This window comes from Tamandua tetradactyla, chromosome 1 (assembly GCF_023851605.1).
Source record: "Tamandua tetradactyla isolate mTamTet1 chromosome 1, mTamTet1.pri, whole genome shotgun sequence".
NCBI lineage: Eukaryota > Metazoa > Chordata > Mammalia > Pilosa > Myrmecophagidae > Tamandua > Tamandua tetradactyla.
In genome coordinates, this window is record NC_135327.1 from 201,374,483 (window position 1) to 201,398,439 (window position 23,957).

Genomic DNA, 23,957 nt, shown 5'->3' on the forward strand with positions numbered 1-23,957 from the left:
CTCTCTCTGAGCTTAGACCCCTTCCCTGATTCTCCCTCCCACCGCTACTCTTCCAGTAGGAGCTGCAGGGCTTAGTATATCTCCCCAGAAGCCCAGGAGAGGGAGTTGGGATGGGGCATGGCAGGCAGAGGATCCCTATGGGGAAACACTTCTTATACGTCAGTGAGAAAACAGGACTGGGCCAAATCTAAGTCAATCTTTATGGATTTGGGGATGAGTCAGATGTGTTAGTCTGTTGAACCACATGTTTTTCTCTGTGTCTATATACCTTCAAACCCTCACCCCCTTTCCCTGCCTTGAGACCTACTGTGGACACTTGGTCCTGTCCACTTGGGTCTCTTGATAATCCCTACCATTGGATGACCAGCCCAGGCAATCTTATCAAGGAACTGGACACCCCAGTGTGACTGATGCCACATTCCTTCTGGAACCCCAGCTGTAAACTCCTGCTCTGGGACTCTCTGTGACAAGCCCAGTGAGTCCTTGGATCAACGGTTCCCAGATCCTGTGTAAGAGAATCTTACAGACTGATAGAGAAGTGCCAAAGGATGTCAGAGCTGGAAGAAGCTTGGATACCACCTAGACCCACTGAGTTCTCAACTCAGTTAGATATATCTGGAGAGCTTTAGAAAAATGCCTATGACCAGCCTTGGTCCCAGAAATTTTTCTGAGATGGGACCCAGTTATCATCTCCCATGTTGTTCTGATGTACAGCCTTTGAGAGAATCGGTGACCCCAAATGTAAATTAGCACATGTGGCCAAAGGAGGGAAAGCGACCACTGGTGTGGGGCTGGGCCTAAAGTTGGCATCTTCTGAATGGAGCCCAGGCTCTCTGCCCCATGTCCTGGCTTTCTCCTTCCATTGGCTATGTTTTTAGGCTACTGAGTAATTAAAAACAAAACAAAACAACTTAATCTGGAACGTAAAGTTCTTTAAACTGCTCCCCAACAATGTCCTTGATGTCATCTGAAAACAAACTTTCATATACATTTTTATGTATTAGTGGTAAAACAGCTCAGTAGGACTTTGCTTTGATTCTCAAGACCCTCAAGATCTTTGCTAATGATCTAATTATTTCTTCTGAGGATGAGTTCGTGGCATTTTAATGTTACAATTCCTCTTGGTGCCCATCTCCCCTTCTCAATCCTTCCTAGCTCTTGTCCACACAGTCCTGCTGTTTCTCCTTGGGGAAAGCGCCCTTTGACTCTCTGCCCACTAACGACTGCTGGGAACTCTGTGGCTGCTGTCTCCGCTGCCATGGCCAGATTCCTCGGCCGGGTCCGTGGTAACTTGTCTGCTCCCTGGGCTGGATGGTGACAGCTGGTGGATTGTTTTTCGTCATAGAAAGCAGCCCCTGAAACAGCTTGAGACTTCGGACATGCAGGCACATTTCTGAGTGATGATGACAAAGGCTGATGGATACCTCATTTCCCAAAGAGCAAAATTGTCTTTGGTTTTGCTGGCCAGAAGGACCTCCCTGCTCCTGGCCCTGCTCTTTGAGGTGGGAATAGTAGAGGGGAGGGGAAGTATGTGTGTGTGTGAGTGTGTGTGTGTGTGTGAGCTCAAGGCAGGTGGTGCTACTGGTGGAGAATTTAAGACAGTAGGTACCCCTGCAATAGACTGCCCAGTGTGTCCCAGCCAGGTTTGTGGCTAACCCGAATTCTTAAACCCACAGCAGGGAATTAGTTGAGGGTTTTATGATTCCACTAAAATTTGAATTCATTATGCAGGTGCCAGGTCAGGAGCAAGGAGCCAGAGTAAGTATTGTTCAGAAGGCCTGGGCATAGGAAGAGGCAAGGGGTTTGTTGATGGACTTGTCTGTGGCCCTGGACTAGGGTCTTTCCTTAGGACCACCCTTTTATGAGCTTGCCCTCAAGGATTTTACTGCCCTTTGAAGACCAGTAACAATAGTCTGAGTTCTTTGCCCCTTGTGGAGATCTCTGAGTACTTTCCTAGAATTCTTGCAATTCTTATATGTATATAAAATTATATCGAGAAATTATACATAGGAAATTGTTCTTATATACTTATGAGATTCCTATAATTCTTACCTTCAGATTCATGGGCAAAAATACAATGTGAAGACATGCAAACTGAGCTGAAAGAAATCCTTTTCTTTATGCACAAAGACTTAGAAGAACACAAAGAGTATAAAAGTGAGAAAGCTCTGTGTCTTACTTTGTGCAGCTTCCCTCTGCTTACCGTGCTCAGGACGTTTCTTCCAAGCCCCCTGAGCCCAGTTTATTCCCCCAGTCCAAGCCCTCTAATTGGGTTTCCAGGACATCTGCCCACCCGCTTTACCTTACTGAACCCTGTTTTTCTTATCTTGAAAATGACAGTGTAGACCTGACTAGATCATCTTAAGGGTTCCTTCTAGCTCTGGCATTTGATGATTGTGACCCAGGCTTTTGCTGTCCTGCCATGTCCCCTGTGCTCTTACAGAATCCTATGGTTGGCCCCTGGGACTCCCTACGGAATGGAGAGGGCTTTGCCTGGCCTGTGATGGAGCAGGTCAGAAGGGCCAGGAGGCAGGGCTCAAGAACATCTCCCAGCCAAGGACAAGAGAGGCTTGGAATAGCACCTCCTGCCCCTGCTTCCTTCCTCTCAGGTGGTTCATCTCGAGCAGGGCTCCACCAGGACTCCTAAGAGCTTCCCAGGGGTACTAAGCCCCGGTTGCCCTGGTGGTGGCCTACTCATAGCCCATCCTTTACCGACTTCTGAGACCACCTCCCAGAAAACTATTGGCACTGAAATTCTTATCTTGGGGGGGAAATCAACCTAAGACAACAATTTTTAAAAATATCAATCTGTGGTTTTTTTTTGTTCCTGGACACATACCAATCCCCTCCCCAAAGCAGCCAGGTCTGGGGATGCTTGCCTCGGAATTAAATTTCTTCAGTTTCCCCTACTGCCTTCTGCACAAGCCTGGGCCTGACTTCCCAGACCCCAAGCCCTCTTGCCTTTCTTAGATGAATTAGATAAGCGATTAGATAAGCGAATCGTGCTTATCCATTAACAACACACACTTAGCACTTAGTACTAATCGTTAACATGTATAAACAAGGCATGAGCATGATTCTGTCAAATGGCCATCACACTTTGGTGAAAACACCCCATTGCCTGGCCTGAACTGTGAAGGACAAATGCATAGGGGAAAACCCTGGGTAGGTGCAGATATTGAACTTAGAGGAAGGAAATCTGTGACAGCAGAGATTCTAATGACATGGATTCAGAAATGGTGCAAGTCCAGTCATGTTCTGAGGCAGGGGGAAAGTGTGCTGAGGTGAGCCAGGCACCAGGCCGGGAGCAGAGAGACCTGCTCTCCTCACCTGAGGTGCTGCACTCCTCTGGGTCAGCCTGAGTTTCCTCTTTTGTGGAATGAAGGCCTTTGGCCTGAGTGTCCAGTTGAAGTCTTGGGCTTGGGCCTGTTGTTTCCAGCAGCTGCATAGGGCCGCAGGCTGGGAGGGGATGGGAAAGCCCACTGCCAGGCAGGGTCCATGTGATGGTGCTTTCTGACTGGCAGGCAGAGCCCGGGAGTGGGGGGTACGAGGAGGCTCCAGCCATTGGTGACTGACCCTGACCTCTGGGCTTTGGCTTGGGAAGAATGTGAGGCAGGGGCCCAGAGCTGCCCTTTAGTTCTGGAGTGGTTCTTGTATCTGTCCATCTTCTCTGCAGGTTCTGCTCCCTCTCTAGGGAGAGGATGCTTCCAACCCTGCCTGGCTGGAGAGCTGGGGTTCTCTTGGAAGAAAGGGATGTCTCTGGATCTTAACCTCAGAGGGTCCAAGGCTTTAACATCTCAGGTGATGAGCCTCTGCCTTATATGTTTTCTGAATCCCATCCCTCTAACCCTCGCCAACTGTAGCTCCTAGCATTGTTCTAGGCATGCAAAATATATTTAATAAATACCTGTAGCGTGCTGGAAGAATTTGAATGATGTTTCTAAAATCTCATCAATTAAGGCATCAGTGGAAATAAATGTGAGTTTTTAATCTGTCTTTATATATTTCTTTAGCCAGGGTAGCTAAGCCACAGCAGTTGCATTTACCATTCATTTATTCAAACCAGCTAACTGGCCTTAACTGGCAAAAACAGATTTTGAGTGCATGACAGTGGTTCTTTTAACGGAGAGAAACCTAATTTATAGAGTTCAGGTTTTTGCTGGAGTCTTCTTTAGCTAATCACCAGTATGATTATTCTTGATTTTGCTTTTCATGAAAGGTGATATAGGCTAGTACTTCTCAAACACACTGACCAGCATTGTATTTTGGGCATTAGAACCTGTTCTAGTTTGCTAGCTGCCAGAATGCAATATACCAGAAACAGAATGGCTCTTAAAAAAGGGGAATTTAATAAATTGCTAGGTTACAGTTCTAAGGCCGAGAAAATGTCCCAATTAAAACAAGTCTATAGAAACGTCCAATCTAAGGCATCCAGGGAAAGATAACTTGATTCTAGAAGGCTGATGAAGTTCAGGGTCTCTCTTTCAAGTGGAAAGACACATGGTGAACACAGTCAGGGCTTCTCTGTCATCTGGAAGGGCACATGGCGAACACGGCATCATCTGCTAGCTTCTTCTCCTGGCTTCCTGTTTCATGAAGCTCCCTGGGAGGCATTTTCCTTCTTCATCTCCAAAGGTTGCTAGCTGGCTGATGGATTCTGCTTCTCGTGGCTAGGTCATTCTCTACTCTCTCAGAAATCTCTCTGTCAATCTCCCAAAATGTTTCCTCTTTTATAGGACTTCAGAAACTAATCAAGACCCACCTAAATGGGTGGAGACATGTCGTCACCTAATCCAGCTTCACAACCACTCTTGATTAAATCACACCCAAGGAGATGATCTAATTACAGATTCAAACACACAGTATTGAAAAGGGATTATTCTGCCTTTACAAAATGGGATTTTGATTAAAACATGGCTTTTCTAGGGGACATACATCCTTTCAAACCAGCACAGAACCCAACCCTCTTCTACCTGTCCCCTTCTCTAGAGCAGTTCCACCTGCTCTAAATCCTGGGCTGGGAGTTAGAAGAAAGTCCTGGTTCTGGCTTGTCTCCTGATAAGCTACATGACCTTGGGAAAGTCACTTCTCTGAGCTAAGTTTCTTTAATTGTAAAGAGGGATAATGTGTCTTTAAGAACTTACAGGTTTGTGTGTGGATCAAATCATGTATCACAATAGGTTTAAGTGGGACAATAAATGGGAAAGAGATTTGACAAGTAAAAAAGAATTAGAATTGATGTCACTCTCCTTCTGATTGTTTTTGTGACCAACTTGTTCTTTTTTTGATGGATGTTGTTCTGGCACACAAACAACAAAAATCAGAATTCCCTTTACCTTTCTTTTGTCATCTCTGATAATTTATTTCAAACATATCAAGTGTTTCAGATTGTTTGGAGGTGAGATAGTACATTATAGTTCAGGAAGTCTCAAAATGAAGCTCCTGCAGAAAACCTAGCAGCTGAATTAAAGAGTTCGAGAGTTGAAAAATAGAGTAACATTGGTCATCTTTTGAATTGTTAATTATAATAATGGTTTAAAGCTCAATGAACTGAGGTAGAAGAAACATGTTAATAGATACAATTTCCTCAATTTTAAGCTTGTGTCACATGAAGGTTTCTTAACCTCCAGCACCCACTATTGAGTACTGCTGGATGACAAAAATAAGGGAACACATATTTTGGGGGCAGAATATATGAGAACATATATTGTTCTCTTTAAGAATAATTATGTTTTGGTCAATGACATTTTTGTTGACGTGCGTGTTTAGGATTGTGATTTTTTTTTTTTTTAACATGGGCAGGCACCGGGAATCAAACCCGGGTCCTCTGGCATCGCAGGCAAACATTCCTGCCTGCTGAGCCACTGTGGCCCACCCAGGATTGTGATTTTATATCTATAAGTGTACAAAGTCAAAATATCAATAATTGTAAAGCTATTTTCATTCTTGTGATTGCATTAGATAGATAATTACTTCATGGTAGTTTTAAAAAAACTACCACATCATTCCATAGAAAGTCTTGATACTAGCTTTTTTTGTGGGAAGGCCACAAAACTGGGGAATTTCAAGACTTGGCTTTGAATCCCACTGTCTCTAGGAAGCAGAGTTGCTCTTCTTTTTATTCTTGTGGTTAAAGATTTAGGGTGAGACCCATGAGCTCATTCCAACAGAACATTGGAAGCCAAACGCTAAGACACAATATGGACGGTTTATTATAAAATTACAGCAAAGATGTGGGAAACCAACTGTGTGAATCAGACTTCTCCGAAGCCAGCAATTCTCTGCTTACTGTATCTAGTTGACAGTAATCTGGATGAAACTATGCAGATATGCTAACTCAAGTCATTAATTTTGGAGATCTATAGGGCTTTGACAGTCTCAGAACCATTAACTCTAGGGACTATTACCCATTCCCTATGTCAGAGATACTAACTTCCATAAATTTGGGAAGAGCAGAACCTGTTTAGGTGCAAAGTTGTAACATCGGATTTGTTCTTCAAGTATACTCTTTATGACAGCCAGATTGTTTTCATGATTGCATCCATCATGTTCTCAAAGGAGAAATCTTATCTTCACTCATTACTAAATATACAAAGGGCTGGGATTTCCACTTGGCAAATGTTCCTGTTTACCTGAAGGCTGCTTTTCCATGCACTCAGATAAAGTTCATTTGCAGCTATTTACAGAGACAGACTAAACTTCTAATCCCCGGAGTACTTTAATAGTCATATACTAAGTTCTGCTTTTAACTAGTGGGACTCTCCATGGCATAGGAGCTCTGGTGAGGTGAATCAGGTATCTGATGATAGAAATAATCAAGAGGTCTTCAAGAAGGCTTTTCCTTTTAGAGAGTTAGCACCACCACCTACTCTCTGTGTTGTCGCTACTTGTGTCTGCTTTTCTTTTTATAAAACCAGAAGAGTTTATTGAAATTTATGATCAGTTTTCCACTTAGAGGTCACAGACTCTTAAGGTGTGCATTTCAAATATATGTGCATTTCGCCCAAATTCAGGTCAGTCCTATTTTAAGCACTCTTAGAGATCATAATCCAGATTTACAAAACATATCCATTTGGTAGTTTAATTGCTTTTCAAGAGGATTGACTACAAGATACCTTTAAACAGTGAGATTCCTCAGTGCATTTACTTGTGAGTTAATTAACTCTACTAGGCTTCAGAACACAGTGTGAATCACACGCAAACACATATGCATGCATATCCATATACATGCATGCACAAACCCCTAGCAAGGAAACAGCACAGATTTTTTTCTTATATGACACACTTAAATACATCTATTCCAATGCATGTTTTTCCTTCAAAGTTGTCACCATAGGAAGCTGTACTTCTATTGCCCAATTGGACAGAGTCCATCTCATTCACTGGATTTGGCTCCTACTGACTGGTTGTTTCCAAAACTCAAATTCACCCTGAAAGGGCAAATATTTGTCACTTCTGAGGATATCTGAAAAAATGTGCTTCAGTTCTGAGCAAAAATGTTGTTACAAAAATGTATGGGTGTTAGATACGTAGATGCAGTTCAGGAGTGTAATCACCTAAGGAGTGTGTTTGGAAAGACAAACCTCTTTAGAATGTTGTATATATTAAAAGTTGTATATATTAAAAGTCAACATCCATATTTTGTTTGCAGTCTTAGATACTTGTCCACTCCATGCTGGTACCTTTCACCGTTTGAGGTAAGCGGCCTGTGACCCGAGGAATGGGATATAGGTCATATGATCACTTGTTGGTTCAAGAATTATTCTCAACCTTCTCCTGGATGACTTACGGCTGTCTTATGTCTAATATCTTATGGCTAATGTTAATTAACTGTCCAATATCTAAAAAAATAACTGATTGAGTCTGTTGACACTCTTATTCTTAATCCAATGTGTGTGTGTGTGTGTGTGTCTGTAAGTACCCTGGTTGCTGCTTTCTTCCATAGAGGTCAATTTGTTCATTAGAATGGTGTTTCGTTTTACTTGTTTGGATGAAGGGTTGAATAGTGCTGCTTTTCATTCTCTTATGTCTAAAGCCAATTGCTTCTTTACTACCCCTTTGTTTAGATGAGCCCCTAGTGCTGCTATGGAAGGACACCAATGAGTGGTTTGAGAGCGAGGAGAATCATTCTCAGCCCATTAAACTCACTGCTTACCTGCTGGCTTGGTCATCACGTTCAAATGTATCTTCACCTCTCTATTCCCCAGCTCCTTCAATTTTGAGGAAAAAAAAAGCATTCAATTTTATTCCTTGAGTAATTTTACCTTGAAAGTGAAAGACTACATTCCAATCACTCTTCACAGATTTCAACTGTCCTTATCAATGTTATGCTTTGTCTGGTGTGTGATGACAGCAGTGCCAGAAAGAATTTATTGCCATCATTTCCATCTGCCTTCCATTTTCCATTTTGATATTAAATTATCTGTAATAAAATGGGAGAAATTATGGTATATGGGCCTTTCCTTTCTCCCTTATCTTTATATATACAAACTTCACCCCGTCTCAGAACAATGTCCTTTCTCTGTCAGATGACGTGGTGTATCAGGAAATCACCGAGTCACACCTCAGAGCTATTTCCTTCTTCTCAACCAGTCTGAGCGCCTGTTCCATATTGGCTCTGTGGTGGTGGTGGAGGTGGAGGTGAATATAAAAAAAGTGTAGCTTTTTAGTTTTGGCCCACACAAAGCTTACAGTCTACTTCAGGAATAAACAAAGAATGCACTGAGTACTAAACGATAGGCAATATTGATGGAAAGTTTAAGGTCATTCAGGGACAGGGTGGTCACAAGAGATGACATGGGGTGTCTAGGAATTGAATTCCACGTGAGGGATAGTCAGCATTAAGATGGTGGAGAGGGGAAGAGAGAAGATCTTGGAAGAAGGGAAAGTAAGAGTGAAAGTTTAACGCCCTAAAGCAAGGGGTCTATATAAGTCAGGGTTCCCGAGGAACAGAACTGACAGGATGAATACATATATATGTGTCTGTCTATCTGTCTGTCTGTATGTATGTATTTATTTATGTGTTTATATATTATATAAATAGTAGGAGCTTTTTTTTTTTTTAATAGGAATTGGGTCGTGACTGTGGGGATGGGCAAATCCAAATACTGTAGGGCAAGCTGCAATCTGGGAATGCTGACGGAGGTCTTCAGTGAATCTCCCAGGTGATGCTAGCTGGCTGAAGTAGAAATGGAAATTCTCCTTTCTGGTTACTGAAATCATCACTTCTCCTTTTAAGGCCTTCAACTGATTGGATGAGACTTATTGTTAAAGGCAATCTCCTCAGTTGATTGTAGATACACTCAGCCATAGATGCAATGAACTTACTGATGATTTAAATATGTGAAATATCTTCACAGTAGCAATCAGTCCAGTGCTTGCTTCACCAAATAACTGGACACCATAACCTGGCTAAGTGACATATGAACTTAACCATCACGGGGTCCTTTACCTACTGAAAGGGCCATTCAAGCATGCCTCAGTCTTGCTGGCCAAGGTCAAGACTGTTTCTCCTTAGGGAGTTTCTTCTTATAAATTCACTTGAGAGATGAGGATGATGAATGTGAGATTTCCCTGGAGGTTAATATATTCAAACTTATTCAGAAGAGTATTCACTGCAACCCTGAAAGAGGCCAAAGGCTGGTCCTCCACTTCCAGAACACAACTCTGAGAGTGGTGGAGTTTATGAGACTTGTCCAGGTTACACAGCTGGATGATGGAGCTCAGATGGACCTTTAGAGTCCTCAGAATACCAAAAACCACATTAAAGCCTTTTTTTTTTTGGAAGGAAGGTTCAGTGTTTTAAGCATGTGCATTATCAGTTTGTGCTATGTTCCTGTTCTCAAAGACAGAGACCAGGTCTGCTTCATCTCTGATATCTCCGGGCTCTAGTCCTTAGTTGGCATTAAAAAAAATGTACGCTAAATGAAAGCATATGATTTGAGGGGACCTAAAAACACTGTCATTGTAAAGTCTTTCCCATGGCTTGCCATCATTGACTAAGGCAATATGTTAACCTGGGAGGGGTAATACATTAGTGGGGTTTAATTCATCTGATTGAAATCATCATCACCCATTATTAATTTTCTAAGGAAATGGAAACAAGAAGTGGTATGTTGCCATGGAGGAGGAGGGGTGAGAGCAAAAGTCAGAACAAGGGCACAGAACCCCTTGGGGTGAGCGTGAGGAAGAGCAGCGCCCAAGCAAACTGTCATTGTGCACCCTTGCAGTGCCCGCTGTCCATTTGGCCAAGGGGTCATGTCCCACAGCCGTACATTCTTGATGAGCCTGTCCTCGCATTTAACTCAGGTTCACCACTTGCCAAATCATTGCTTTTCACTCCTTAACTCAAACACACTGAGAGATTCTTAAAAAACTGGAAGAAATCTTAGCACGCATAATGTGAGATTAGCCCCTAGTTGTGGCTGTGTTGATTTGAGGCGACTCTGAGATCACTTTCAAGGACGCTGGGCAGAGGACTGCCCAAAAAAGCTTGGTGATCCTGGCTATGGGGGTCCAGGCCCTACGTGGACAGTGGCCTCTGGGCCTACCAGCACTGACCTTCTCTGACCCCACATTCCTCTCCCTTACCTACCCTCCACTTTTGATCCTGGCCAGCTCTCCATCCCAAACGTGACTCACCCAGGATCAAGAATGTGCTCCCTGGCCCCTCATCGGCGACTGTTTTGTGCGGGGAAGTATGAAAAATATTTTTGAAGTCCCAGTACTGTACCTCACCTAGGCCTACAGTTTCCTCCTTGCTACTTCCTTAAAAATACACCAACGGGTCTTGGCATGATTCCCTGGCACCGCATGCTAACTATCAATGATTAACCACCAGGGTTTCTAGGTGTTCCCTTGTGGAGATTCCTGGGTACTGTTTTTACTCTTACCCCCACTCTTGAACTGGAGCCAAAAGAACACAAGGGAAAGCACAACTTGCCCGGAAGAAGATAGAACTGGGTTTAAATTCCAGTTTCTCCACTTTTTTTTTTTTTTGAGAAACTCTGAAGAAACTTACTTTACTAAATATTCCCTAATGTATATTCCATTTTCTAAGATTCAATGACTTGATAGAGGTATGCTGTCAGAAAACTGTACCAAGAGACAGGACAAATCTTTAAAAATGTTTCTATGAAAGATTCAGGGTAGCTAGAGATCCCCAAACCTCTGAAGCTCCATGTGGGTTATTCTCTCTAGGGCACAGAATTTGTTCCTGGCATTTTCTTATTCTTCTTAGACACTGAAATATTTCCTGGCTGGAGTCACTTCACTGCTCCTTTTAACAGCTTGTTTCTTCTTCCTTATGGATTATTGTTTGCATCTGGACAATGGTTCACATAAATCTCCCTCCAATCTTTGCTCCTCTCTGCTTGTTCTTTTAATAGCCATCTCTAGCAAAGAGAGTCAGATTGGGCTAATTTGGGATGACTAAACCTTGGACAGAGTAGCCCAAGTTAAAATTCAAGGATGTCCGCACCAAAAAGTACTTCTACAAGGAATCTGTGGTCTCTTTCACTTTGGAGGCCATCTCTGGGTTCAAAGGGAGTATTTGGGTCCCCTCTCTTGGAGGAAGACTTTCTCATTAATAAAGCAAGTGCACACTCAGCATCTAATGCCAGTTCAGGCTGGTGGGAATTGTCTCTCTTCCAGGGTCTTGACATCTTGGTTCCTTTCTCTCTTTTCTGGATCATATCAGTTGTCACAAAGAAAGAGTGGCACAGTTCAGGTATTTTTGTCTTATCTAATAATCTGGGAGCAAATTTAGACAGTCTATAAATTATTTAATCTGGGGAAAGGGTATGACCGTTTTGAATGAACTTACACGTTTATCTTTAATCTTCACAACACCCTATTTGGTTGTTATTATTATATATATTTTACAAATAAGGAAATTGGGGCTCAAAGATAATCTATCACTAACCCATGATTTCTTAGGGTGAGTACCCTGGTATTCAAGCCAGGGCCTCCCCAGCCGCAAAGTTCATGCTCCTTTTACATTGTTAGGAGTATTACTTGACTAACTTTTCTGCATCTGGGTTGAATTAGACGCCCAAAATGATCATTTGAGAGGGGTGCATTAATAAAAAGAGGTATGGGAAACTTCAGTGATGGGGAACAGGGACTATGTAGTAGGGTGGAAGCAGTTACCACTCACCAAACCTGGCCATAACTTTCTTCCCTGAAGTTCCTGGTTGCACACAGTAGGCACTCAAAGGAAATTTGTTGAATGGGTGAATGGTCTCCTGGGGCCAGAACACTTTGAATGGGCATAGAGTTCCCTCTCTGCCCTGCCCCTCTGTCAACACTTGCTCCCTTCAAGTTTTCTAATTGAGCAGTAGTTTCAAGCCTTGGCCACCAAGTAGTATCCCCCACAGTCTGGGGGTATGAGCCAGAAGTGGGCCATTTCCTTGCTTCTGAGTGAGGGGAGAAAGAGGCTCTCAGTTTCTTTCAGAAGATGAAGGGACACAAGACACAGAACCAGGTGTCTTGGATCCTTCTCTCTGTTTGTATTTCTTACACATGTAACTATTGACTTCAACCATTTTTCCTTAGAGATTTTTCACATGGATGATTTCTATTAGTAGAAAAAGATAGGGCAGTGACAGTCAGGAGACGTTGGTTTTGGAATCAGCTTTGAATGCCGTGTTTCAGTCTTGGCCCATTTGCGTACCCTCTCTGTACCTCTGTCTCCCCAAAGGTGATTGAAATATCCCTCCCAACTCTGATACTTTATAGTTTTAGAGGACAGTTATATATTATGGTTAAAAGTGTCTCCAACAATTAACACCAAATGAACAAACAATCTGTAAAAACATACATCTATTTTAATTCTTCATAAATACAATACTGTCCAAGGCTTTTCTCCTTCACCTCATCATATTTCTTAAAGCATCTTTCTCCAAGAGCCCCATGGACTTTTGTTTCTTCTGCTAGAGATTGTCTAAGACAGTGGAAGCATCATCATCTAATAATAATGGGACAGCAGCTGCTGACATTTATCAAGCATCATCTTATGCCATGTGTCGACCACTCTCTATGCATCTCCTTGGCAAATCTCCACAATGACCTTCTGAATTAGGTTCTTTCATTACACTCATTTTACAGATGACGAAACCGATGCCTGAGCAATTTGCCATTGACTGTACAACTAGTCAGTAGTAGATTTGGGTTGAATCAGTTCTACATGACTTTGAAGTCTATGCCTCTAATCATTTTTCTGTACTGCCTCCTTCCTAGAAACTTTGCTGTTAAGACTTTTCTCACTTGTGGGTAAGCGGTAGAGGCACAGAATGGTAAGGTGAGTTGTCCAAGGTGGTGAGGGCAGTGAGGGTGTTGTAGTTAAAATCTGATCTTCTCGGTTGGATTTTGGCACAATTGCAATAAACTTTCCAGTATTTGTAAGTGGGTAGTTCATTTTGTGAAGTATTTCTGGCAGTTTTTAATTCCTGACCAAAGTGAACCTGATGGTACAAGGCTATCTAGCTGCACTGGGTCCCCCAGCCCTCTAGTGGGTGGGCTTGACTGGCTTATGGGGTGGTTCATTTCAGTGGATGATATATATGAGCATCACAGTGGCTGGTTCAGGTGACAGATGCCTTCTGTCTTTAGGATCGATTCATGCCTCCTTAGTCACAGTGCCACTGCTGTGTCTGTGACAGATGGTGCCTGCATCCCAGAGGAGGGGCTATTTAACTCTATACCTGTTGGCCCAGCTCCCTGGCACCACTTTCTTTTGCTAACATTTAAGGGACTTTAGCCTTCATTCATAGAATGGGGCTTGCCTCAATCTCTCTATTTCCCCCCCTACTTTATGCACCTCCTGCAGCCACTAGCTAACAGGATTCCGGAGATCCTTTACCAGCATTCCTAGCCTCCTGAGGGATGACCACCCCAAGTTCCTTGTCACCTTTGGCCTCTTCATTGCCAAATGCATTCTTGTACCATAGCTGGTCGTTGCTATACTTCTGCCCTCTGCTTTACCTGACAGATTAGAGCTTTTCCCAACATTGCTAGAAAGTTTTCCTTCAGCTCCTTCCTATCCCTGGTGACCCATCCTTTTCCACTCTTTTCTGTTAAATTTGGAAAAGTGCCCCGTTTGAGTATGAGACAGACTTTCCCTTTATTTTGTGGGAGTGGTCTCAGTGTTTAAACTAGATGTCTCAATCCCACCATTAACAGATTAAGGAGGTAGGGCAAGTGTTCTAATAGGACAGATGGGCCCCCGAGTGCTGAAAGCACACACAATGTGCAACAGCAACCTGAGTGTGCAAATTTGGGAAAAAGCTGTGAATGTAATAAGAGCAACACCGGTCTTGACTGGGCATTTTGGAAAGATTGTTATAGGGGAACTTGTTACTGCAGCACACACACTGAACGTCCTACCGCTGTTGCAGGGGAGCTTGTTACCTCAACACACACACTGAACTTCCTACCACTGTTACAGGGGAGCTTGCTACCACAGCATGCAGCCATGGATGTGACCAACTCATGGGGTTTCAATACATAGCAAATATGCATAAAGAGGATAACAATCATGGAAATAGGAAGTGTTCCAGCCCTCTCTCTTACTGGTGTAGTAATCCCTCTATATTCTTTCGTTATGATTTATTGTTCCTCTTGAAAACTATTTAGTGTTCCAAGTTATAATTACCTGCCAAACTGCTAATGGATACATTGGAAAAGCTATGGGGGCTCTGCCTGGAAGTGGGGAGACAGGTTGGGGCTGAAGTTCAAAATTTAAGAGACAGTTGATAGTTAAAGTTGTGGGAAAAGATGCTGAGGTAAATAGTTTTGCTTTTGGATGGTTTCCCAAAAGAATCAAAGAATTCAGAGTGTGCCTCATCATGATTTTCTGATTAGATTCAAGGTAATATAGGCAGAAGAAATGTAAGACTGTTTTAATCTGTTAGCCTATTTTTCCCCTTAGCATTCTGACTCTGAATTGAGTTAGAGGTCATAGGGCAGTTTACTCCAAAGCCAACATGCTCATAGGTAACACCTTGGAGCGTTCCGTGATACCTGAGATCACGTTGGTTTTGAGTTTAAGTAATATTTCCGGTAAAGAGTGCTTTTCTTTGAACTTCTAGAAAGATGTCCTATCAGCTCTCTGGACTTTTTAGAATTCTGGTGAATAACTCTGGCTTTACTCTTTGGAGTTCCTACATAGTTCTTGATGATTTCACATCATATTCAGGAAGTCTGGTAGGTCAAATTCTAGGGCTAATGGGGTGGGTCTGCTGTGTCTGTTCAGTGGCTTGTATGAACTGACTCTTTTCCTCCGCTCCTTGTCTCATAAGATTAGTGCATTCATTCCCATTACAAATATTTATTTGTACAGTAAACATATTGTACCCAGCACTCTTTGATGCACTGAGAACATATTAGTGAATGAAATAGACTAAAATCATTGTCCTCATGAGGTTTCGATTTTAATAGGGGAAATAACAAGTACTACTTTCTTTCGTTATGACAAATAAGTAGATGTGTATTTTGCTAAAAGGTAATCCTGTTTCAGGAAAAGATAGAGGAGGTAAGGGGGACTGATATACAGTGGGTGAAGTAGAACTGGATACAATTTTAATGGCATGGGAACCATTGAGAAGATGACACTTGAGCAAGACTTGAAGCATGTGAGGGAGTGAACCATGCAGATATTTTGGGGAAAAGCATTCTTAGTGGAGGGAATGTCACTGTGAAGGCCCTAAGGCAGAGTGTTCTTGGCAGAACGTGTGTTGTGTGTGTACTTGGGAAAGCAGTAGAAAATGAGGGTGGAGAGCCAAGGGGGGTGGGCAGATCTGTAAAAACTTGGAAACCATTCAAGGACTTCTACTTTTACAATAAGAGAAGTGGGATTTTCAGAAAAGGAATGGAATGTTGTGATTTATGCTTTAATGGGATCACATTGGCAGTTGTGCTGAGAATAGATTCAAAGAGCTTGGGTGGAAACCAGTAAACCAGTTAGGACTTGGAAGATGGTAGTAACTTAGACCAGGGTGATATGAATGGAGATGATGAGGAGTGGTCAGATTTCAGGTAAACTGGGAAGACAGGACTGACATGAGGGACCGGGAATAGAAGCAGATATTGCTCAGCATAAATATACCCTCACAGAAGGAAAGGCAACTAAGGGGACCCCATCTGTTGTTGCAGGATCTGAAGCATCTTCACCTTGGAAGAAAGATATTCTATGTTATATGATATGGGTGGGGCGGGGGGGGGGATTCACTGCTGAAGAAGACACTGTCTCTATTTTCAAGGATTTTAAAATAATTTCATAGGAGAAATATGATGAATACATAGCTAATGATAACACAAGATAGAGCAAATCCCATGAAGAATCAGGTCTTCTCAGGGTGGGAATGAATACCAGGAGAGCTACTTTGAATGCTAAAGATTGGGGAATTTTTAAAGCCATAGGAACATCAAAAACAAAAGCTAATGAAAGGAGAAATTTTGAGTGTGTTCACCACAGGCTCATGAGGATCTGCTCCCAGGAAGAGAAGATACTTTTCAGGCAGAAGATACTGGGGCAAGCTTCTGGGATCTGGCAGAGATTTCAACAGTGATCTGATGGAGGGAAGTCCTGGGGGCAAGAAAGCAACAAGGCACTGAGGGAGAATGGAAGGCAAGCTTGGAGTTGTCCTCTTTCCCTTTATGTGCATAAACAAATTCCTCAATTTTGTGAGTGCCAGTCACTTCTATTTCCCTGCTAGTTTAGCCACCACCAGGCCCTCACTGCTGCTCCCTGATTTCTGAAGCATTCCCCACCCGAAGAATTCCTGACCTCCTTCCTCTCCCCAATCAAGTCTCTAAGCCCTCCAACGTGTCCCCTCTTTAATTGAATGGCCTCACTCCCAACTTGACTGAGCAAATCTGGCTCATCTTCCAGGAATTCTCTCAATTTTTCTTTGTCACTTCCACCCTTTCTTTCTTCTCTTAGCAATGTGCCGGGACTGGTGTGTTAAGTCACTGTCCTGCTTAGTGGGATATCTCACGCTGGTTCTACTTTCTGCCAAGACCTTGGATTTCTCTTCATCTGCAATCACTCTGCAGAGCATCCACGTGTCCTCACCTTCCATTCCAAGGAGCTTATTAGTGTTGTGGGCCAAAGGAGAGGGGATCGATGGGAGCTTAATTAAAGGAAATGTGGTACAATATTAACGAGCCCTCTGGTAGTCCCCAGGGGCTGGAATGGTACATGTACAGTATTTTGTACTGTGTACAAAACAGGTACACACTCCTATCTTTACCTTATCTTTTTTTTCCCACTAAACTAACAAAGAAATGGGAGTCATCTTAATTTCCAAGACACTCTTGGAAAATTGGGGATGTTCCCATTGGTTTCTCTCATTGTCCTATATATGGCTTTCTGGTGGGTTCCCTTACTCTGTAGGTGTCCATGATACTGCTCATGTAGAGCTTTGTACATTCAGCAGAGAAGCATCTTCATTATTCTGTGTTTGCAACAGGGGCTGCTTCTCAGACTCCAGAATCTTAATTTCAATGGTGGATTGGGATCCACCAGTCCAGATATGCCTGCCTACATTCAATAATACCTGCAGTGGTTAATTCGCTTCAGACTTGATAAAGACAACCAAAGATAGAAGGCTGATCTATAAGAAAACTATCATGTACTGAACGTTACCCTAAGCACAATTATGAATACACAGCAAACCAGAAGTATATACTATATTATAATACATGCTTTCAATTCTTCCTCATGAGGAAGTAGCTACAGCTTGTATCCTCTTCATCTGCCCTTTGTCTCATTTATGGGACATTTTTGGTATCTCCTACTGCTCCCATCTTATGCCAACTCTGTCAGGATCACTGCCATATTTCTTTAGGCTCCTAAGAAGACGGCCGAAGACTTTCAGCCTCCTTGGTGTAGTTGCCAAAGAACAGAGATTTCATCAGCTATGCTTTAAGGAGATTTGCCCATGTGACCTAGACAGGTGATACTGTTTCAGCACTGTGTTCCACCCTTCTGCTTGTCTTTGAGCTGGACTGGGTGAAAGGAAGGATTTCAGAACCTTCGAAATTTTGGCAGGAAAAGGATTCCCCTTCATTAAAGATACAGACTTTGCAATGTTCTGCCTTAAACTGTTAATCATTTGTCCTAGCTGCAGCAGCTTAACATTTCCTCTTTTTACCATTTCATAACAGTATATACATAGATCCATGCCCAAGTCAGACATAACTTTATGTTCTTTGTGTTCAGGATACCCTTGCCATGGGGCCCGAGGCGGGCTGCAGATGCTCAGAAGGATACCTCTGCCTGCTGGCATTCTGCTTGGAAATCAGGGCTGCTACTTTCCACCCATGTATGTGGGAGTTTAGAGATAGTGGGCTACTTGACTGCCCTTGATTCTTTTTATTAAAGAGAACCTTACAGAAATGATTGGATTTTATGCATAGATAGAGAGATGGACTTTACAGAGAAGCCTTAATGGAATCTGAATCAAGAAGTTGTATCTATTACACCTGGCAGTTCTTTTTCAGATATTGATTTGAAGCTTCTGAGTATTACATTCGAATGGTCTTTGGGACACTAAGCTGATGCCCAAATGAGGTCCTGTGTTGTCTGGGTGTCAATCACTCATTTGAGTCTGGAAGCTTACCCTTTGTGGTCCAACTTGGGAGCTGCTTTCAGTGCCCCTTACAAATTCTTTCCCCTCATTTCTTTCTGACTCTCTGCATTTCTTACAGCAGCTGTGCAGTGTCAAGCTTTACAATCTTCTCAAGCCTCTATCTTCAGTCCTGCAGTCTCTCCCTTTATGTCCCTATAGCACTTTTGTTTATATTCCTATTATAGCACTTATTTCATCTGCCTGTTACTATAACTGGGTTATGGTTATCTTTTCCTACTAGGCTGGAAGCTCCTTGAGGGGGACTTTGCTTTAAAATATCTTTTTATTATTCTAGTGCTTTGAAAAAGCACTTGCAAAATTTGGATGGTAAATTAATGTTTGCTCTATTGATTTCTTAGGAACATAACAGATGTTCAGATATAGCCTTGGAAGTAACAAGTGATACAAGGCAAGCCTACCCTTTTTGGGCCTGTGAGAAATTTGTCAGAACTAGGACAATCCAAATGGAGTTTGGTACCCAGCTCATGACACTGCCCTCCTTGACGGTCCATCAGCATGTCTCAATACAGCCGGGACTTAAATTAGGTTTGTCTCATGCCCAGTGTAAGTCTCATATCACACCTGTACTTCATTCATACAGACTTTCATTTGTACAGAGCTTGAATTGAGGAAGCAAAGTTTGCTGTTCTAACAAATTTCTACTTTATTCTGCATTGCCACAATCTGCCTATTTTTAAAAAACTACATCGCTTTGGTAATAATGGCTCAATACAAGGAGGTATTATGGCTCAGTGTTTGTGTGTTTTAATTCTAAGTGTTCTTTTATTGCAGGTCTTGCAAAGCAGTTAAGGCAACTGTAAAGACAATGTTTGAAATATATTGTAAAGTAATAAAAGGTAACTATTGCAGTTTCAAAGAGAAGATCTATTTTTCTTGGAGAGAGTGTAAAAAAGTGCCAAGAAAAATAAGCCATTTTCGAATGGTCTTGGACGTGGATCTTCTGATGGAAGTGCAAGGCTTGGCTGAGGAAGGGGCCCCTGCAGACTTTGATATGGTGTGAACTCCCATCAGAATAAGCCCAGTGTCTTGCATGGCCTCAATATCTTTAACAACCTGGCCCAGACCTACCTTTCCAGCCTTTCCCCGATTAGTCCTCCCCTCCTGCCCCCTAACTAGCTACATGGACTTGCACAATGTGCCTCCATTAAGTTACATCATGCTCCTTCGTCTTTATTCTTGTTGTACCTTTCTCTGGTTATGCCTGGAGCGTTTCTGATTATTCTGCAAGGTCCAGTGCCATCTCATTTTCCTGGCTTCCTCTGACTGCTGTTCCCTTGCCTACGTTGGTGTTTCCAAAGCTCTTTAAACATACTTCCATTATAGCTTTGATCAAATTCTCTGCTTCTCCAGCTTGACCAAAAGCTCTTTGAGCGCTTTCTTGCTTGTTTTGAGTTCCCAACACAGTGTCCAACACATGAGTGTTCCCTGTAGAGAATGGGTACTCGGAGTTATAGAAATGCCTGACTCCCATTTTTTTTTACGCTGCAGATTCTTAAATCCAGTGCTTAGATTGGTCTGGAAAACTCCTATTTAAAGAAGAAACATAAATGATATTGAGAGGTGGGACATCTTCTGGCCAAAATTTATACAGTCTCAGGGGCATAATCTTGATGACAAATGAGAGGATGGACAGTCAGCTGGAAAGCCCTTTAAAGTTCCATTGCTCACATGACTTCATGCCCAAGAATGTCCTTAAGTAGCCTATAGTACTTAAGCCTGAATAATACACAGGAGGGTCAAGGTATTCCCATCTCAGCAGGGAGTTGGCGTCTATATGCTGTGTGACCTCTCGTAACACCCTTGGTGTCTCCGATCTCCGTTCCCTATCTGTTAAGTGAAGGTAAAGGATTAGAGGATCTGCAAGGTTTCTTCTGATTGTTTTTAGTTAGAATTAGAGCAAGTAATCCATCCTATTAGCATTGAAAGTACTTGAGTCATATAAGTTTATAAATAATGATTTTATATCTCAAAATGCTCCCCAAATTCATATCCTTTGGGTCAGGTGCAAACCCCTAAAGATTCTATATCCATGTTTCTCAAGGTATGGTCAATGGACAGGCAACAGCTGCACCATTGGGGGCTTGTCAGAAATGCCGAATCCCAGGAGCCACCCTGGAGCTAGTTCAGTTTCCCTGCTTTCCCAGGTGACTTGTACGCCTGTCAATATCTGAGGAGTGCTGGCCCCTACATTCAGCCAGGCCACTGAAGAATTCCATGCCCAGCCATTGCTTGGCTCCACCCAATAGCGGTGCTGTGTTACTTAGCTTACAGCAGCAGAACTTTCTTTCCTGTCACTCATATATACATTTTTATTTGATTAGGAGCTGCCTTAGCTGCTGTGCTTTGATTCCAAAGCTGGATTTTGGTCACAATGATTATTACCAGCATCATAGGGGAGAAAGTCACGGTGAGCCTTTCTTTGCAGGTGTCCACTCAGGGGAGATCAGCGTAGAAGCATCGTGGAGGGTAGTCTTAAGGGAGAAAGAGAAGTCACAGAGAACAATGCACAGTGGCTGGTATGTGTGAGTATATGTATGTATGTGTGTGTGACTGAGTGTGTGAGCGGCAGGCAAATAGGGATGGAGCAATAGAATGAAAAGTAATAATCAATGGTTATCATTTACTGAGAACCTACTACCTGTCTACTTTTTCACCAGTATTCAATATGAGTGATCCCATTCCTCTTTCCAGAAGAACGGTGGAGAGGCTGTATGGGTTATTGGTAAGGGTGTGGGTACTAGAGTCACACTCTTTTCCTTGGATCAATTACTTAACCTCTTTACCTAAATTTTCCCATCTGTGAAATCAGGTGAGTTGTTGATACCTGTATCAGAGGGTTCCTGAGAAGATTAAATAAAATAATCCATGTAAACTTTTTAACTAAGGGCCTTATCACCTTTATTAAGCTGTTGATAGGCATTAGTTATAATTATTCAATCCTTGAGGAAAGCTGAATACTTATTATGTCTAGTTTATACACGAGGAAAATGATGCTCAGGGAGGTTGAGTGATTTACCCAAGGTCATACAGCTAGGATGAACAGGAATGGGGATTTGAACTTGGGTCCATCAGATTTCTAAAGCTTTATCTTTCCAGACTACATTTATATATGTCCCAACTGTTCTATTTAAGCATCTAGTAGGAGAAGCTCCTTCTCTTTGTCCTTACCTCTCTGAAACGTTGAGGTGTGAGATCTTTGCTTCTCTTTGCCCTCCCCTGGGATGACTTTATGTGTGGTGTGTTTGTGCTATACCCTGCTGACAGCTTTTCTGCTGATTTTGAGTGGGTCCCATCCCTGCTTCAGCTTCCTCATGGGTACAGTGGGGTTGATGACTGGGACCTGGTTCCTGGGTCACCACATGGTTATGAGGTATCAGCCACCAAAGCAATGTAAGAGCCCTTTTTAAAGATGAGAACTACAGAATCCTTGCTGAATAATATTACCAGACTTTTATGCATCCTCTTCCAGGCTCTCTGGGTATTGAGAAAGTGTCTGGCTCCTGTAAATGCTGATGGTTTGCATGCTTCTGCTTTTAAGTAGCATGCTGCCACGTGATGCCTAAAATGGTCAGCCATGCTTTGAGGGAGAAGAAGAGGCACCTCCACCATTTGAGACCCCGAGATCCCTGGCAAGTGGCTTTCTGCACTGGGAAATCGGAAACACAAATGCTTCTTTGATTTAGGGCTTCTTCTGTCCAAATGAATGTAAAAAATTCAGAAGAGAGAGTGTGTTTTGAATGACCTCATCCTGCTACCCACTTTGAGTCTCCAAAGGGAAAGCTGATGTCAGCTCATAGTGTAATCATTTTTCCTCTTTCCTGCAAAACTGCCCCTTCTGCTGGGAGAACATTTGGCAGCTGGCCCTGTCACAGGCTTGCCAAGGTATAGTTCCTTCACTGAGGATATTTCTCAAGTGCCCACCGAGGGAGCACGGGGCGGGGGCAAGCCTCTGCCTGATGGTGATTCTCACAGATGCTCGGTGCCATTCCAGGTGTGCTTACGGAGAGACAAGTCGTGTCAAAGACAAGGTAGCTGGGCACTGCTCTCCAGAGGCTCTGAAGAAGAAGCAAAGAGCTGGATGTTCTCCAACTGTCTAAAGGGCTCTGAGGTAGATCAATGCCAGGTTTGTTTCTATAGATAAGCTGGAATCAGTCACACCCACTGAGCTCAGATATGCCCATGGCACGGCATGTGGGGAGGAGGACCGGGTAGAGATGGGAACAGGAAATGCACAGGGGCTGCCCCCCAGGAACAGCTCAGGAGAACACCGGCACTGCTTTCTGCAGAGATCTGGGTCTCTGGGCACAGGAGGGTAGAGGCTGACTTGCAAACCAAAATGATAGCATTGTTGTGGGGGAGGGGGTCGAGCAGCGTCGTGGCTTCATAATGATATTGCACATGGCTATTGAGGGTGATTTACAGTAGAATTTGTGCTCTGAGTACTAGTTGCAGTTTTTTAAGTGTACTTCTACTCCAGGACAGCGCCTTCAGAATAGACACCCTCTGCCCGCCCTGTGTAGTGAGTCATCAAATGTCTTTCTGCAGCCTGGGCACATGTCACCAGTGCTGACCTAAAGCACAAAGTGAGATGAGCCAACTGCACACATTCCCAGATCTGTCCAGGAACCTAACTTCACCATTGCAGGTGTTCCTCATCATTATCATCATTACAGTAGCATCATCAATAATAATCTTTCTCAGGCTCATTGGAGACACTACATTGACCCTCCCATTTAGGGTACGCTGGCCAACTTTCCTTCTTACTGCACTCCAAGATAGTGTCCTGATCAGAGAGTTCCAGATGACACATTTAAGTTCTGATATCCTTAAAAGAAAGACAATTATCAATTAACCCACAAACATTTATTGCACATTCAGTTGTTAAGATGCTGGGCTAATTAATAAGGGGACATTAGTCTCACATATTTGCAATTTCATGTCTCATCATCATTTAGAACCTATTTGGAAAAAAAAAAATCCACCACCACAAACAAAGAGGATGTGAAATCATGGTGGCATGTTTTTATTTAGTTAAAAAGGGTATGGAATATTCTTATCTCGTCACCTGTCACAAGGCCAAGAGAACATGCTCCACCCTGATATTGCTCAATTTCAGCAGTATTGATTTTATTACTCATGCTTTATAAATGAGAGTGCTATTCTTAAAGGACGCAAACATTTGCTTTGTTGTGCTATTTTCTCAGCCCAGCATAAACCTCTCACTTTTGATGTATGTCCTTGGATTATTATTCCGTCATTGTTTCACGAATGGAGGCATTTCAATAGCGATTTAAAGGGTTACAT

At 42.8% G+C, this 23,957-nt stretch overlaps 2 long non-coding RNA genes across 3 annotated transcripts in view; both read left to right on the forward strand.

Annotated features, from left to right (window-relative positions):
- LOC143674832 (uncharacterized) overlaps positions 1–23,957 on the forward strand; it is a 132,077-nt gene that overhangs the window by 27,162 nt on the left and 80,958 nt on the right. The window lies entirely within an intron of this gene.
- On the forward strand, positions 1,204–23,025 carry LOC143674835 (uncharacterized). Its single transcript, XR_013171230.1, has 3 exons — positions 1,204–1,502; positions 21,079–21,169; positions 22,645–23,025. It is a non-coding gene; the product is annotated as an uncharacterized LOC143674835 (long non-coding RNA).